Raw genomic sequence first — 17,744 nt, 5'->3', positions numbered from 1 at the left:
TATCTGTCAATGAATACACACGGCAGTAGTTGGACCTATAATGCTATATGGTGTTGTAGTCTGGTGGCCGGCACTTCAGCAGCCGACAAGTTTAGACAAAGTTCAGCGTATGGCTTGCTTGTGTATCTCAGGCGCATTCAGTACGGCAGGAACAAATTCTCTTAATGTCATGCTGCATCTATTGCTTTTGACAGTTTGTCCAAACATTCAGCTGCAACAACGGCTGTGCGGTTGCGCGAGCTATCCTTGTGGTCGGAAAGAAGTTACGGTCGCAGTTCGGTCCTCAAAATAATGGCAGATGTACCTAATGTAGTGGATTACACTTTGGCGAGACCACTTTTCGACAAAAGTTTGAAACTCTAATTCCCAACAGTGAGGCGTAGTGCACACAGGCCCCGGGGGATATATATCGTTTATCCCCCGGGGCCTGTGTGCACTACAGTCAGCAAAAAAAGTTGTACACCTATCATTTGAAGTAAATTGTGTAACTACATGAAAAAGATGTACTAAATATATGTATGTGTTATACCTTAAATTAAAGCTTGAGATCTGGGCAGCAATATAGAAGGAACTCTAAAAAAACTATAGAAAAAATAAATAAAAATTATTGGCTTAAACACTAAATATTAAACATTTTTAATATTTTGTATGGTAGCCCTTAATGTTTTCTACTGCTTGGAGTCTATTTGTCATTGAGTGGGTTAGGGTTTTCAAATTTACGGGATTTGAGCTCCATATATCCATAAGGACGTTTTTGAGAGTTTCTTTGCTAAAAATTTTAAAGTTCTTCAGCTTCGTCTTCATACATATCCATAGAGGTTCAATTAGATTAATGTCCGGGCTCTGCGGAGGGTGAGGTAATACTTCTTTGGTGGTGTATAGCTAGGATTCCTTAACAATATGGGACGAATGCTTGGGGTCATTATCTTGGAAAAACACAAATCCGTCTTACCCATTTTTTGGGCAGATTCCGCCAATGTATTCTTCAGAATATGTAAATTATGTATTTTGTTTATATTTCCTTCATGAAATAAGAGATTTCCAACGTCATTTGCATGCCGTCACATTCCCACCTACGTGGTTACCAGTATGCGTAATATTTCGTTATTGTAGCCCGGATTTCAAGCTTTAATTTAAGGTATAATACATATATATTTAGTTCATATTTTTCATGTAGTTTCACAATTTACTTCAAATTGATAGGTGTGCAAGTTTTTTTGCTGACTGTAGATTTCTACACTGGTGGCTCCAAATTGAATGGACAAGTGGGTTTCGAAGTATATTCTAAAGATCTGGAACTACGAATAGCGAAAAGATTACCTAATCACTGTAGTGTTTTTCAGGCTGAAATATTAGCAATAAGAGAAGTGGTGAATTGGCTGAAAAGTAATGTTCCAGGCAATGTTGGCATTAATATATACTTAGACAGTCAACCTGCAATAAAATCCTTGCACTCTGTGTTCCTCAACTCGAAAACGGCCATCGACTGCCCCAAATCTCTCAATGAGATGGCTGAGCAGCACAATATTAACCTAATATGGGTGCCTGGCCATAGGAACACACCGGGGAACTGCGAAGCGGATGAGTTAGCAAGGCTAGAGACTACCTTTCATATTCCAGGGGAACTAGAATCTTTGCCTCTAGCTAACTGCAGGCTCATACTGCGTGAGAATGCTGTTATGATGGCAAATGTTCGATGGGAGAATTGCAAGGGTTGTAACGACACCAAGCAAATATGGCCCCATTTAAACTTGAACCGCACACTAGATATGCTAGTGTTCTCAAGACGTCAGATATCACTCCGGATATCTGCTATAACGGGTCGCTGCCTGATAGGCGAATTAGCAAAAACTATTGGTGCGACTACTGTATGAGCAGTCATGATGCGTACGAAAAGGAATCAATTAAACACCTCTAGTGTGATTGTCCTGCATTTTGTGAATCTTAGGTGCATATAGCTTTAGATTATTGGCGGACCTGGAAAACTTCAACTTAAGCAGTCTGTTAATGTTTTTGGAACAATCTGGTTGGTTCAACAAAAGAAAGTAATAGAGAAGGTTCAGTGGTTAAAAAAGGTGCTCATATGGAATAGGCACTTTTAGTTGAATGCGGTGTCACAATGGACTGAATAGTCTAAGTGAGCCTGAAACTTAATCGGGCTGACACTTTAACCTAACCTAATCTTCGTGAACTTGTTTTTTCGAAATTTGTTACTCATGCATACTTAAGAAGAAATGATTTTCGTTACTCAAGCTCACGCACTTTTGTTTTGTTCATCACGCACACTCACGCCTTGACATCAGCGTTACACGCGTGTGTAGTCCCGAAAATTTTCGTGAGTCTCGACAATTTCGAGTCACGCGCACACCTCTAGGTTAAGTGGCAGCCCGATATATCAGGCTCACTTAGACTGTTCAGTCCATTGTGATACCACATTGGTGAACTTCTCTCTTACTACTGAGTGCTGCCCGATTAAGTTATTTATTTCATTTTTTTCATTTTTTATTTCATCTACCGAGTATAACTCTTACAGATTACTTAATTAAATAATGCGATACACTTGGGTTATATTTATATTATATAAATACAATGTATATACTTATTACTAAATGGGTATTCAATTAATTCAAATTTTCATTATTTAGTAATTGTCTTATAGAAATTTTAAACAAATGTCTACTTTGAGTAATATCAGTGGAATTTGCAACTGTGTTAAATAATGTTAAGGATCTATTAAATGGTCCATTCCTTCCATAGTTTCTCCTGTGAAATGGGATACTAAATAAATAGTTTTCTCTAAACAACCGAGAGGGACATAAAATGATAATAAGGCCATGAATTCTGGAGAATCAATTCTTGAATCCATGATATCTTCTATAAAAATAATGCTCTGAAGTTTGCATCGATCTGATAACTTTTGAATTCGCAGTAATTGACAGCGGGTTTCATAAGAAGGCATGTCGGTAAAATTGAAATATTTCTTCAATGCGTATTTTGTAAAGCGTTTTTGAATCTTTTCAACTCGATTGATGCCATCTTGATAATAAGGACTCCAAATGAAATAGGCATATTCGATAGACCTAACAAGAGTTTCTTATAGCAATTTAAGGGTATTGTAAATTTTTGTGTTTCTTTTTAAAAATCCGAATTGTGAGTTTGATTTAGAAACAATGTAATCAATATGATTTTTAAAAGTAAAAGCATGATCAAAGATCACACCCTAGTCTTTTACAACGTTGACCCGTGTGAAGGACTGATCAACTGAATACATGTAATCATACAAAATGGGATAGTATTTGTGCCCTCGTAATGATGTACACGCAATGAATTTCACCGTTCAATCAAAAACGGCTGGCGAGTCTGTAACATACAAATCCGTTGATACCGTAAGAAATACCGATGATGTAGTTATCCAACAGAGTTTCTGAACTCTATGGAGTTACAAGGATTTCCACCACATACCTTGCGATTGACGATTAAATCATCATAATTCTGTGAGGTGCTATTATATTGCAAAGTTTATAATAATTTTGGTTATTCGAAATAACACACAATATTTTTCAGATTGGCGATGGACCGCGCAGATGCCCTCGATATTGGGCTGATGACGAAATCCAGTATGATCATATTGTTGTAAAATACATGCAAAGTGAAAGTTGTCCATATTATACACGTAGAGAGTTCAGCGTAACGAATTGCAAAATAAATGATACAATAAAAGTCACGCAGCTGCAATATAACGGTTGGCCAACAGTGGAAGGAGAAGTACCAGAAGTGTGCCGTGGAATAATAGAATTGGTAGATCAAGCATTGAACTGCCACAACAAGGAAAGAAATGTTGGATGCAAATCTCCATTAACTGTCCACTGCAGGTAAGAAATATATATATATATATATATAACTGACTTAGTGATTAAAAAATTGATTGTTTGAAATAAATTTTTAATAAAAAGTTTTCCATCACGTTTTTAACTGACAGCCTACCGAGTTTGATTAAAAAGTTCATTTTATCACTTAAATTTTTAATTAAAATTTAAAAATTTTCAATCATTGACTTCTTTCCTTAACCCTAGACAATCATCCTTCGTCGAAATGACGACACTTATTTTTATTTTCGTTCTAAAGTGTATTTTAGTCGATTGGGAAATGACAAACTTAGGTTATTCTGATTCAAAAATTTTATGAATTTATGTTTAATATTAATTAAAATGGAACTGAATAAAAAATTAAACTAAATTTTGGTTCTCATTTTTGCTCATGATACAATTTAAGGCGTTTTGAAATAGGCCGTAATCAAAATGACGAAGGATGACGTTAGTGTACAAAAAATAAGGATAAATTTCCAGGGTTAAAAAGTTACTTGCATCAATTAATTTATTAATTGAATAAAAAAATCAACTTCAAACAACTTTTTAATTGGAAATATTTTGGTGATATTCTGTGTACGGAAATCTTACTAGTGAATTTTTCTCCTTCCAGAGATCGCATAGCAAGCAGTCTATTTTTCAGCTCCCCATCCTTTAGATAGTGAATAGTGACAGACAAATACGACATTTTTAAGTAATTGTCCGTCCACAGGTCTGTCGTGACACCGTATCCATTTTGTTTCATTGTATTCAGCTCCAGCTTAATCTCATTAAAATATTTTCATAAAGCTTACCTTACAAAGAATCTAATATGACATTTTCACCACATTGTGCACCAACAGAAATTATAAATGAGGAATTTTTTTTAGTCCAGAATCCTCGATCATTTTAAAAGATCGACAGTTTTCAACTGTCCGCTACGTCATGACAAACACACATTTATTTTTTATTTGCTCATCTACCTCTACTGCCGGTTCGTAATTGTTTTTCGATAGGGAAAGTATACAGCATTTATGTTTAAGAAAATTAGATGTACTTTTTTTATTTAATTTAAAGATATTATTGCACTTTTTGCACGTCACTACACTTTCTATTTCTCATCTAGAATTCCATCGTATAAATCCCACACTTTACGTTTTCCGGGGTTGTGAAATGTTTTATATTCCCCACTACAAATCTTATTATACCCTAAACCACATAGTGGTCAGGGTATAATAAGTTTGATCGGCCAAAAAATGTGCCTACCAGAAATATTGATTTTAGACCCCATAAAATATATACCGATCGACTCAGAATCACCTCCTGAGTCGATCTAGCGCTTGGTGTCCGTCCGTCTGTCCATGTATTTGTTGTTCACAGGATTCCGGTCGCAATTATTAACCGATTTTGATGAAACTTGGTACAGCGAGTTTTTTGGGCACAAGGACGAACGCTATTGAATTTGGAAGAAATCGAATCAAATTTAGATATAGCTCCCATATATATGTATCGCCCGATTTCGACAAATGGGGTCACGTTGCGCTTTTTTTCAAACGGATCGTCACCAAATTTGGCAAAAGGTAATCTTTTCCATCGCCCTTCAAGTCTGCAAAATTTCATCCAAATCGGTTCAGATTTAGATATAGCTCTCATATATATGTATCGCCCGATTTTCCCAAATTTGGCCACAAAACCTTTATTTATCAACCGATCTTACTCAAAGTTGGCTAAATATAATCTTCTTTAGCTGATAGCCTAAGTAGCTAATGCTAGATTTTTTTTTCTCTATTATTCTTATATTTACTATAAGTTTAATAAATAAATAAATAAATAATCTTCTATAGCACTAACTATATGTGCAAAAAATCATCAAAATCGGTTCAGATTTAGCTATAGCTCCCATATATATGAACCGCCTGATTTTTCTAAATGTGGCCATAAAACCCTTATTTATTAACCGATCTTACTAAAAGTTAGCTAGATCCAGTCCTCTATAGTACTAACTATATGTGCAAAATTTCATCGAAATCGGTTCAGATTTAGATATAGCTCCCATATATCTGTATAGCCCGATTTTCCCAAATTTGGCCATAGAACCCTTATTTATTAACCGATCTTACTAAAAGTTGGCTAGATCCAGTCCTCTATAGTACTAACTGTATGTGCAAAATTTCATCCAAATCGGTTCAGATGTAGATATAGCTCCCATATAGGTTAGGTTAGGTTTGGTGGCAGCCCGGTGTATCAGGCTCACTTAGACTATTCAGTCCATTGTGATACCACATTGGTGAACTTCTCTCTAATCATTGAGTGCTGCCCGATTCCATGTTAAGCTCAATGACAAGGGACCTCCTTTTTATAGCCGAGTCCGAACGGCGTTCCACATTGCAGTGAAACCACTTAGAGAAGCTTTGAAATCCTCAGAAATGTCACCAGCATTACTGAGGTGGGATAATCCACCGCTGAAAAACTTTTTGGTGTTCGGTCGAAGCAGGAATCGAACCCACGACCTTGTGTATGCAAGCGGGCATGCTAACCATTGCACCACGGTGGCTCCCATATATGTATCACCCGATTTTGAAAAATTCGCCCCTAATAACCTTATGTTGGACCATAATGGCCTCATTTCTTAACTGATCTTACTCAAATCTTGCACAAGGTAACCTTTTGTGGTATTAAACAAACCCGCAAAATATTATGCAAATTGGTTCAGATTTAGATATAGCTTCCATATATATGCATCGCTCGATTTTCCCAAATTTGGCCATAGTACTCTTATTTATTAACCAATGTTACTCAAATTTCAAATTTTGATGTACTAGCCGATCGTACTTATACGTACTTGTAGCTCTTACATAAGAATATTGCTCGATTTTTACAAATTTGTATTTATTACCCACACTAATTTAACGATTTTCTCTTTTTTAATAATGGGCTCAATATTAGTGGCATACTAACTCCGTAGGCGCAATATCAACACAGCCAGTGTTGCTAGAAGTAGGGGAAATTCCCTATATGTAGGGGTTTTCTAATATTTAGTGTCTTGTAGGGACGTAGGGCCACAATGTAGGACATTTTCACTCAACACAATTTGTAATAATTTTTACATTTTGGTAGCTCTAGAGGAGGAAATTAGAAGCCGGCAAGACTTGATCTTTAACAATGTGAGGTAAACTTTATTTCTGTAGAAAATTTTGTTACCATTTTATTTCTATAGAACATTTTCTCAAAATTTTATTTCTGTGGAATTTTTTCTCAAAATTTTATTTCCATAGAATTTATTGTCAAAATTTTATTTCTATTGAAAAATTTCTCACAAAAATTTGTTTATAGAAACTTTTTCCAAAATTTTATTTTTATAGAGATTTAACAAAAAAGATTACTAATTTGGGTAGAATTCTACCAACTGTGGCAACCGTGGTGGTATTACAAATTTATATTCTAAGTTATATACGTTGCATATTCATGTTTTAAGATAATAAAGTACTTAGAACCATTTTTGTTTTGTAAAATTTTTAAAATTATCTACACTTACACTAAACAACACACAAGTTTTGAGATTTCTGCTGTGTACTATCAAGTTTGCGATGAATACGAATAACATAGATTTTGGTTCCAGAGATGATAATTTTACAATGATAAGAATACTGGCAAATTATACAACGGGCATAAATATTTGCCATATTAATACACAAAGTTTAAATAACAAAATCGATGAATTTCGTATACTTTTTGAAAATTCTGGGATAGATGCAGTATGTGTTTCCGAAACTTGGTTTCATCCTGACTGCAATGATGAAACATACAAACTAAATGGATACAGACTTTTTAGAGCTGACCAGCAAACTAACGGAGGGGGAGTTGCTATATATCTCCGAGATACACTAAGATGTAATTTGATAGATTCATCCGGAAGTTTTCAAATTCATGAGCACTTATTTCTGGAATTGTTATGCAATGGCACCAAAATTTTACTTGGATGTATTTATAGGCCAAATCGCCAAGTTTCTATTGAGCCAATTATTTCGAAATTGGAATCCATATCGGTTGAATACAGTGACATAGTTATTACAGGAGACTTCAACAGTAATGTACTTCTGGAAAAAAATCTGGTTGATGCAATGGAATCTTTGAATTTGAATTTGGTCAATTCCTGGAATCCAACACATTTCTCTACCACAGTTAATACCTTACTGGACCTGGCATTTGTGAACAATAATGAGAAAGTCCTCCACTATGATAAACTGAGTGGATCAGGTTTCTCAAAACATGATATAATATTTCTCTCATATGACTGTTCAATAACATCACAAATCAATACATATACATACCGTGACTTTAAGAGAATCGACATATCAGCTTTGGAATGTGATTTATCGAACAAATGTTGGACCCCATTATATTTCCTCTCAGCATCTGAAGAAAAAACTAGATACCTTACAGATGAAATTATAAATTTATACAATCAACATGTTCCAGTAGTAACAAAGACTATAACACCCAAATTAAGACCTTGGTTCAAGGAAGACACTAAACTGCTAATTGAGAAAAGAGAAAAAGCTTATAGGCGTTGGAAACGATATAAGATCCCATCTCTCTACAAGACTTATCAAATTGATAGGAACAAAGTTGTGGCAAAAGTAAAAAAAGACAAAATGTTGTACTATGACAACAAATTCAATGGAGCCATTGGTGGTAAGCAGACATGGAAAGGAATTCAAGAAATATGTGGTATAAAAAAACGAACAATTGTTAGTTATGATATCAATGTTGAAGAACTGAATGAGAAATTTGTTAACCTGCCAATTCCGGAAATCGAAGATAATATAACCGTGCAGCAGCCTCTAAATATCGATGCAGAGCAGAGTTTAACTTTTTATAATGTGGAGGAAGAAGATGTACTGTGTGCCTTAATATCGATAAAGTCAAACGGTGCAGGATACGATGACTTAAATCCTAAATTTATTAAACTTGTAGCACCACTAATTCTAAGACCATTAACCCATGTCATCAACTTTATCATAACAACTAGCACTTTTCCAAATATTTGGAAATGCTCCAAAGTCATTCCAATAGAAAAGGCCCCTAAAGAGTTTAGACCTATATCCATCCTGCCCTTTTTATCCAAAGTCTTCGAAAAACTAATACACGAACAAATTTATACACATCTGAAAAACCGCAAACTACTTTCAATTTCCCAGTCAGGTTTCAGATCGAATCATAGTTGTCTTACGGCCCTGGTTGATGTCTCCGAATCTTTGCGTTATAGCCTCGACAATAATGAAGTCTCTGTACTTATCTTATTAGATCACTCTAAGGCATTTGATTCAGTGCATTACCCTACATTGTGTCGGAAACTATCCGACATGTTTGCCTTCTCCGATACTGCTACAAGACTGATAGCTTCCTACCTAAAAGGTCGCCAACAATGTACTGTACATCAAGGTCAATCTTCTCTTCTCTATATTGGGACCACTGTTATACACAATGTACTCTAACGATTTGCCGAATGTGATCCGACACTTTAGCGTCAGAATGTACGCGGATGATGTACAACTATTTATTTCATCCAAAATTTCAATGTTTGAGGATTGCATTTCTATGGTAAACCACGATCTCTCAAATATATTGCAATGGGCAAGTAAAAACGGACTATTATTGAACCCTAGAAAGTCAAAAGCAATGATTGTTCGCAGAAAGAATGTTGAGATTAGAGATGTCAATATACATCTAGGGGGCACCCGCATTGAAATTGCGGCCAAGGCAAAAAATTTGGGAGTTGTATTTAATGAACATCTCAGCTGGACTGACCATATAAACATGGCGTGCGCAAGTGTGTATGCCAAACTGCGAAACCTGTGGTTAACCCAATATTTTACTAACTTAACTCCTACACTTACATCCTGCTGCGAAATTTTTGCTGGTTGTAATGTTAGAGACGCTGACAAACTCACTAAAACTTTCAACAATATAGCCAGATATGTTTATGGAATCAGAAGAATTTCCGTGTATGCGAATCAAATATTTAACATGCCGTTCCAATGCTATATAACATATAGAATTGTCTCCTTTTTCCATAAAATAATATGCACAAAAGAACCGAGCTACCTTTATGAAAGGATAACCTCCTCTAGGTCAAGGAGAGGCAGAAATGTCACCCAACAATTTGATATATATATATATATATATATATATATATATATATATATATATATATATATATATATATATATATATATATATATATATATATATATATATATATATATATATATATATATATATATATATATATATATATATATATATATATATGTTATATAGCATTGGAACGGCATGTTAAATATTTGATTCGCATACACGGAAATTCTTCTGATTCCATAAACATATCTGGCTATATTGTTGAAAGTTTTAGTGAGTTTGTCAGCGTCTCTAACATTACAACCAGCAAAAATTTCGCAGCAGGATGTAAGTGTAGGAGTTAAGTTAGTAAAATATTGGGTTAACCACAGGTTTCGCAGTTTGGCATACACACTTGCGCACGCCATGTTTATATGGTCAGTCCAGCTGAGATGTTCATTAAATACAACTCCCAAATTTTTTGCCTTGGCCGCAATTTCAATGCGGGTGCCCCCTAGATGTATATTGACATCTCTAATCTCAACATTCTTTCTGCGAACAATCATTGCTTTTGACTTTCTAGGGTTCAATAATAGTCCGTTTTTACTTGCCCATTGCAATATATTTGAGAGATCGTGGTTTACCATAGAAATGCAATCCTCAAACATTGAAATTTTGGATGAAATAAATAGTTGTACATCATCCGCGTACATTCTGACGCTAAAGTGTCGGATCACATTCGGCAAATCGTTAGAGTACATTGTGTATAACAGTGGTCCCAATATAGAGAAGAGAAGATTGACCTTGATGTACAGTACATTGTTGGCGACCTTTTAGGTAGGAAGCTATCAGTCTTGTAGCAGTATCGGAGAAGGCAAACATGTCGGATAGTTTCCGACACAATGTAGGGTAATGCACTGAATCAAATGCCTTAGAGTGATCTAATAAGATAAGTACAGAGACTTCATTATTGTCGAGGCTATAACGCAAAGATTCGGAGACATCAACCAGGGCCGTAAGACAACTATGATTCGATCTGAAACCTGACTGGGAAATTGAAAGTAGTTTGCGGTTTTTCAGATGTGTATAAATTTGTTCGTGTATTAGTTTTTCGAAGACTTTGGATAAAAAGGGCAGGATGGATATAGGTCTAAACTCTTTAGGGGCCTTTTCTATTGGAATGACTTTGGAGCATTTCCAAATATTTGGAAAAGTGCTAGTTGTTATGATAAAGTTGATGACATGGGTTAATGGTCTTAGAATTAGTGGTGCTACAAGTTTAATAAATTTAGGATTTAAGTCATCGTATCCTGCACCGTTTGACTTTATCGATATTAAGGCACACAGTACACCTTCTTCCTCCACATTATAAAAAGTTAAACTCTGCTCTGCATCGATATTTAGAGGCTGCTGCACGGTTATATTATCTTCGATTTCCGGAATTGGCAGGTTAACAAATTTCTCATTCAGTTCTTCAACATTGATATCATAACTAACAATTGTTCGTTTTTTTATACCACATATTTCTTGAATTCCTTTCCATGTCTGCTTACCACCAATGGCTCCATTGAATTTGTTGTCATAGTACAACATTTTGTCTTTTTTTACTTTTGCCACAACTTTGTTCCTAGCAATTTGATAAGTCTTGTAGAGAGATGGGATCTTATATCGTTTCCAACGCCTATAAGCTTTTTCTCTTTTCTCAATTAGCAGTTTAGTGTCTTCCTTGAACCAAGGTCTTAATTTGGGTGTTATAGTCTTTGTTACTACTGGAACATGTTGATTGTATAAATTTATAATTTCATCTGTAAGGTATCTAGTTTTTTCTTCAGATGCTGAGAGGAAATATAATGGGGTCCAACATTTGTTAGATAAATCACATTCCAAAGCTGATATGTCGATTCTCTTAAAGTCACGGTATGTATATGTATTGATTTGTGATGTTATTGAACAGTCATATGAGAGAAATATTATATCATGTTTTGAGAAATCTGATCCACTCAGTTTATCATAGTGGAGGACTTTCTCATTATTGTTCACAAATGCCAGGTCCAGTAAGGTATTAACTGTGGTAGAGAAATGTGTTGGATTCCAGGAATTGACCAAATTCAAATTCAAAGATTCCATTGCATCAACCAGATTTTTTTCCAGAAGTACATTACTGTTGAAGTCTCCTGTAATAACTATGTCACTGTATTCAACCGATATGGATTCCAATTTCGAAATAATTGGCTCAATAGAAACTTGGCGATTTGGCCTATAAATACATCCAAGTAAAATTTTGGTGCCATTGCATAACAATTCCAGAAATAAGTGCTCATGAATTTGAAAACTTCCGGATGAATCTATCAAATTACATCTTAGTGTATCTCGGAGATATATAGCAACTCCCCCTCCGTTAGTTTGCTGGTCAGCTCTAAAAAGTCTGTATCCATTTAGTTTGTATGTTTCATCATTGCAGTCAGGATGAAACCAAGTTTCGGAAACACATACTGCATCTATCCCAGAATTTTCAAAAAGTACACGAAATTCATCGATTTTGTTATTTAAACTTTGTGTATTAATATGGCAAATATTTATGCCCGTTGTATAATTTGCCAGTATTCTTATCATTGTAAAATTATCATCTCTGGAACCAAAATCTATGTTATTCGTATTCATCGCAAACTTGATAGTACACAGCAGAAATCTCAAAACTTGTGTGTTGTTTAGTGTAAGTGTAGATAATTTTAAAAATTTTACAAAACAAAAATGGTTCTAAGTACTTTATTATCTTAAAACATGAATATGCAACGTATATAACTTAGAATATAAATTTGTAATACCACCACGGTTGCCACAGTTGGTAGAATTCTACCCAAATTAGTAATCTTTTTTGTTAAATCTCTATAAAAATAAAATTTTGGAAAAAGTTTCTATAAACAAATTTTTGTGAGAAATTTTTCAATAGAAATAAAATTTTGACAATAAATTCTATGGAAATAAAATTTTGAGAAAAAATTCCACAGAAATAAAATTTTGAGAAAATGTTCTATAGAAATAAAATGGTAACAAAATTTTCTACAGAAATAAAGTTTACCTCACATTGTTAAAGATCAAGTCTTGCCGGCTTCTAATTTCCTCCTCTAGAGCTACCAAAATGTAAAAATTATTACAAATTGTGTTGAGTGAAAATGTCCTACATTGTGGCCCTACGTCCCTACAAGACACTAAATATTAGAAAACCCCTACATATAGGGAATTTCCCCTACTTCTAGCAACACTGGCTGTGTTGATATTGCGCCTACGGAGTTAGTATGCCACTAATATTGAGCCCATTATTAAAAAAGAGAAAATCGTTAAATTAGTTTGGGTAATAAATACAAATTTGTAAAAATCGAGCAATATTCTTATGTAAGAGCTACAAGTACGTATAAGTACGATCGGCTAGTACATCAAAATTTGAAATTTGAGTAACATTGGTTAATAAATAAGAGTACTATGGCCAAATTTGGGAAAATCGAGCGATGCATATATATGGAAGCTATATCTAAATCTGAACCAATTTGCATAATATTTTGCGGGTTTGTTTAATACCACAAAAGGTTACCTTGTGCAAGATTTGAGTAAGATCAGTTAAGAAATGAGGCCATTATGGTCCAACATAAGGTTATTAGGGGCGAATTTTTCAAAATCGGGTGATACATATATGGGAGCCACCGTGGTGCAATGGTTAGCATGCCCGCTTGCATACACAAGGTCGTGGGTTCGATTCCTGCTTCGACCGAACACCAAAAAGTTTTTCAGCGGTGGATTATCCCACCTCAGTAATGCTGGTGACATTTCTGAGGATTTCAAAGCTTCTCTAAGTGGTTTCACTGCAATGTGGAACGCCGTTCGGACTCGGCTATAAAAAGGAGGTCCCTTGTCATTGAGCTTAACATGGAATCGGGCAGCACTCAATGATTAGAGAGAAGTTCACCAATGTGGTATCACAATGGACTGAATAGTCTAAGTGAGCCTGATACACCGGGCTGCCACCAAACCTAACCTAACCTATATGGGAGCTATATCTACATCTGAACCGATTTGGATGAAATTTTGCACATACAGTTAGTACTATAGAGGACTGGATCTAGCCAACTTTTAGTAAGATCGGTTAATAAATAAGGGTTCTATGGCCAAATTTGGGAAAATCGGGCTATACAGATATATGGGAGCTATATCTAAATCTGAACCGATTTCGATGAAATTTTGCACATATAGTTAGTACTATAGAGGACTGGATCTAGCTAACTTTTAGTAAGATCGGTTAATAAATAAGGGTTTTATGGCCACATTTAGAAAAATCAGGCGGTTCATATATATGGGAGCTATAGCTAAATCTGAACCGATTTCGATGATTTTTTGCACATATAGTTAGTGCTATAGAAGATTATTTATTTATTTATTTATTAAACTTATAGTAAATATAAGAATAATAGAGAAAAAAATCTAGCATTAGCTACTTAGGCTATCAGCTAAAGAAGATTATATTTAGCCAACTTTGAGTAAGATCGGTTGATAAATAAAGGTTTTGTGGCCAAATTTGGGAAAATCGGGCGATACATATATATGAGAGCTATATCTAAATCTGAACCGATTTGGATGAAATTTTGCAGACTTGAAGGGCGATGGAAAAGATTACCTTTTGCCAAATTTGGTGACGATCCGTTTGAAAAAAAGCGCAACGTGACCCCATTTGTCGAAATCGGGCGATACATATATATGGGAGCTATATCTAAATTTGATTCGATTTCTTCCAAATTCAATAGCGTTCGTCCTTGTGCCCAAAAAACTCGCTGTACCAAGTTTCATCAAAATCGGTTAATAATTGCGACCGGAATCCTGTGAACAACAAATACATGGACAGACGGACGGACACCAAGCGCTAGATCGACTCAGGAGGTGATTCTGAGTCGATCGGTATATATTTTATGGGGTCTAAAATCAATATTTCTGGTAGGCACATTTTTTGGCCGATCAAACTTATTATACCCTGACCACTATGTGGTTTAGGGTATAATAAGATTTGTAGTGGGGAATATAAAACATTTCACAACCCCGGAAAACGTAAAGTGTGGGATTTATACGATGGAATTCTAGATGAGAAATAGAAAGTGTAGTGACGTGCAAAAAGTGCAATAATATCTTTAAATTAAATAAAAAAAGTACATCTAATTTTCTTAAACATAAGTGCTGTATACTTTCCCTATCGAAAAACAATTACGAACCGGCAGTAGAGGTAGATGAGCAAATAAAAAATAAATGTGTGTTTGTCATGACGTAGCGGACAGTTGAAAACTGTCGATCTTTTAAAATGATCGAGGATTCTGGACTAAAAAAAATTCCTCATTTATAATTTCTGTTGGTGCACAATGTGGTGAAAATGTCATATGAAATTTTTATTTGAAAATTTATGATATTAGTTTTATTCTTTCATGTTTGTAAATCAATTGCAAATTTTTTGTAATGAAAAATAATTGCAAAAAACATCACGTTTAGATTTATTTTTAAAGGTTAAGAAGTTTAAAAGCAAAGGATTTAAAATATAAATTTTAATTCATTAGCCACCAGTATTGTTTTGGTACAGGTTTATTAGAGGAAAGTAGGTCTCTATTTGATATGCTAGTGCTGAATCTTAAGTTATTGTCTGAAAAATAATAATAATAATAATTTTCTTAAATATGCAACTGCGGTTTATCTCCCAGACATATAGGTCTCCCAGACCTATATGTCTCACAAAAATTTGTTTATAGAAACTTTTTCCAAAATTTTATTTCTATAGAGATTTAACAAAAAAATGCTATTTTTGGTAGAATTCTACCAACTGTGGCAACCGTGGTGGTAATACAAATTTATTTTCTAGGTTATATACATTGCATTTTCATGTTTTAAGATATTAAAGTACTTAGAACCATTTTATTTTGTAAAATTTGTTTAAATTTAACGAAAAATATTGTAGGGAAAATTGTTTGGGAATGTATGGGAAAGTAGGGAACTTTTTTGTCCTTGTAGTGTAAACCGAATATTTTCCCTGGCAACACTGCCTATGAGCTATAGTCAGATTGAGACAAAGCCCCTTAATTTTCTTAAATAGGCAACCGCGGTTTATCTCCCAGACCTATATCAATGTTACCCCACAAATGCTTATGATTACTAATTCTGTAATGGTGGTTTAGGGTATGATATAGTGGGCCCCGCCCGACTTTCTAAAGGGTGATTCTTTTGAGGTTAGGATTTTCATGCATTAGTATTTGACAGATCACGTGGGATTTCAGACATGGTGTCAAAGAGAAAGATGCTCAGTATGCTTTGACATTTCATCATGAATAGACTTACTAACGAGCAACGCTTGCAAATCATTGAATTTTATTACCAAAATCAGTGGCAGAAAATCCGCTTTTTTATCGACAAATTTTGTTCAGCGATGAGGCTCATTTCTGGTTGAATGGCTACGTAAATAAGCAAAATTGCCGCATTTGGAGTGAAGAGCAACCAGAAGCCGTTCAAGAACTGCCCATGCATCCCGAAAAATGCACTGTTTGGTGTGGTTTGTACGCTGGTGGAATCATTGGACCGTATTTTTTCAAAGATGCTGTTGGACGCAACGTTACGGTGAATGGCGATCGCTATCGTTCGATGCTAACAAACTTTTTGTTGCCAAAAATGGAAGAACTGAACTTGGTTGACATGTGGTTTCAACAAGATGGCGCTACATGCCACACAGCTCGCGATTCTATGGCCATTTTGAGGGAAAACTTCGGAGAACAATTCATCTCAAGAAATGGACCGGTAAGTTGGCCACCAAGATCATGCGATTTGACGCCTTTAGACTATTTTTTGTGGAGCTACGTCAAGTCTAAAGTCTACAGAAATAAGCCAGCAACTATTCCAGCTTTGGAAGACAACATTTCCGAAGAAATTCGGGCTATTCCGGCCGAAATGCTCGAAAAAGTTGCCCAAAATTGGACTTTCCGAATGGACCACCTAAGACGCAGCCGCGGTCAACATTTAAATGAAATTATCTTCAAAAAGTAAATGTCATGGACCAATCTAACGTTTCAAATAAAGAACCGATGAGATTTTGCAAATTTTAGGCGTTTTTTTAAAAAAAAAAGTTATCAAGCTCTTAACAAATCACCCTTTACTTTACTTACTTGTTTAATTTCTATAGCTGACATACTGGAACTAGACTCCTTCACAATTAAGAAAAAATATTTGTCATTACTTATTATATATTGTTAGAAAATTAATTTAATTAAATTACCTCAGTCGTAGCCATTCTGCATGGCAAACCGAAAACATAGTTACTGTTTTTTGCATTTGTCAAACTGCACGTTGTACATGTAGTACTCGATGAAGTTTTGTTCTCGCAACTTACTCGACGTGATCGCTCTGAGTACATTAAATAAGAGAGAAAGAGGAAGGTGTATTCCTTCACAGTGAAGACATCAGAGTCGCAACAAGAACCCAACGGGAAATTTCTGCAAATTGCCTGACCTATCACATAACTGCTACCTGTGCTCCAGTTAGTTGCAATTTTTAAATAGTCGTTATTTATTTATTTCCATACTCGCTTGATATTAAAATCGTAGATCCATTAAGATTTTAATACCCAGCATTTTCACTAAAAATAAAACAATATTGTTTGACATATTTCAAATGTTTTTTTTTATTTCGGGTTCGATTGGGATGCCCAAATTGAAACAGATTTCTAAGAGTTTGTCGGATACTGGTTCCTGAGGACCTGTCTATGGG

At 35.0% G+C, this 17,744-nt stretch overlaps 1 pseudogene; it reads left to right on the top strand.

Moving 5' to 3' along the window:
* LOC142237274 (tyrosine-protein phosphatase 69D-like) overlaps window positions 1-17,744 on the top strand; it is a 212,886-nt pseudogene that overhangs the window by 159,086 nt on the left and 36,056 nt on the right.

This window comes from Haematobia irritans, chromosome 4 (genome assembly GCF_050003625.1).
Source record: "Haematobia irritans isolate KBUSLIRL chromosome 4, ASM5000362v1, whole genome shotgun sequence".
Taxonomy (NCBI): domain Eukaryota; kingdom Metazoa; phylum Arthropoda; class Insecta; order Diptera; family Muscidae; genus Haematobia; species Haematobia irritans.
The sequence above is the reverse complement of the archived record's forward strand: the minus strand, read 5'-3'. Positions and strand labels throughout refer to the sequence as shown.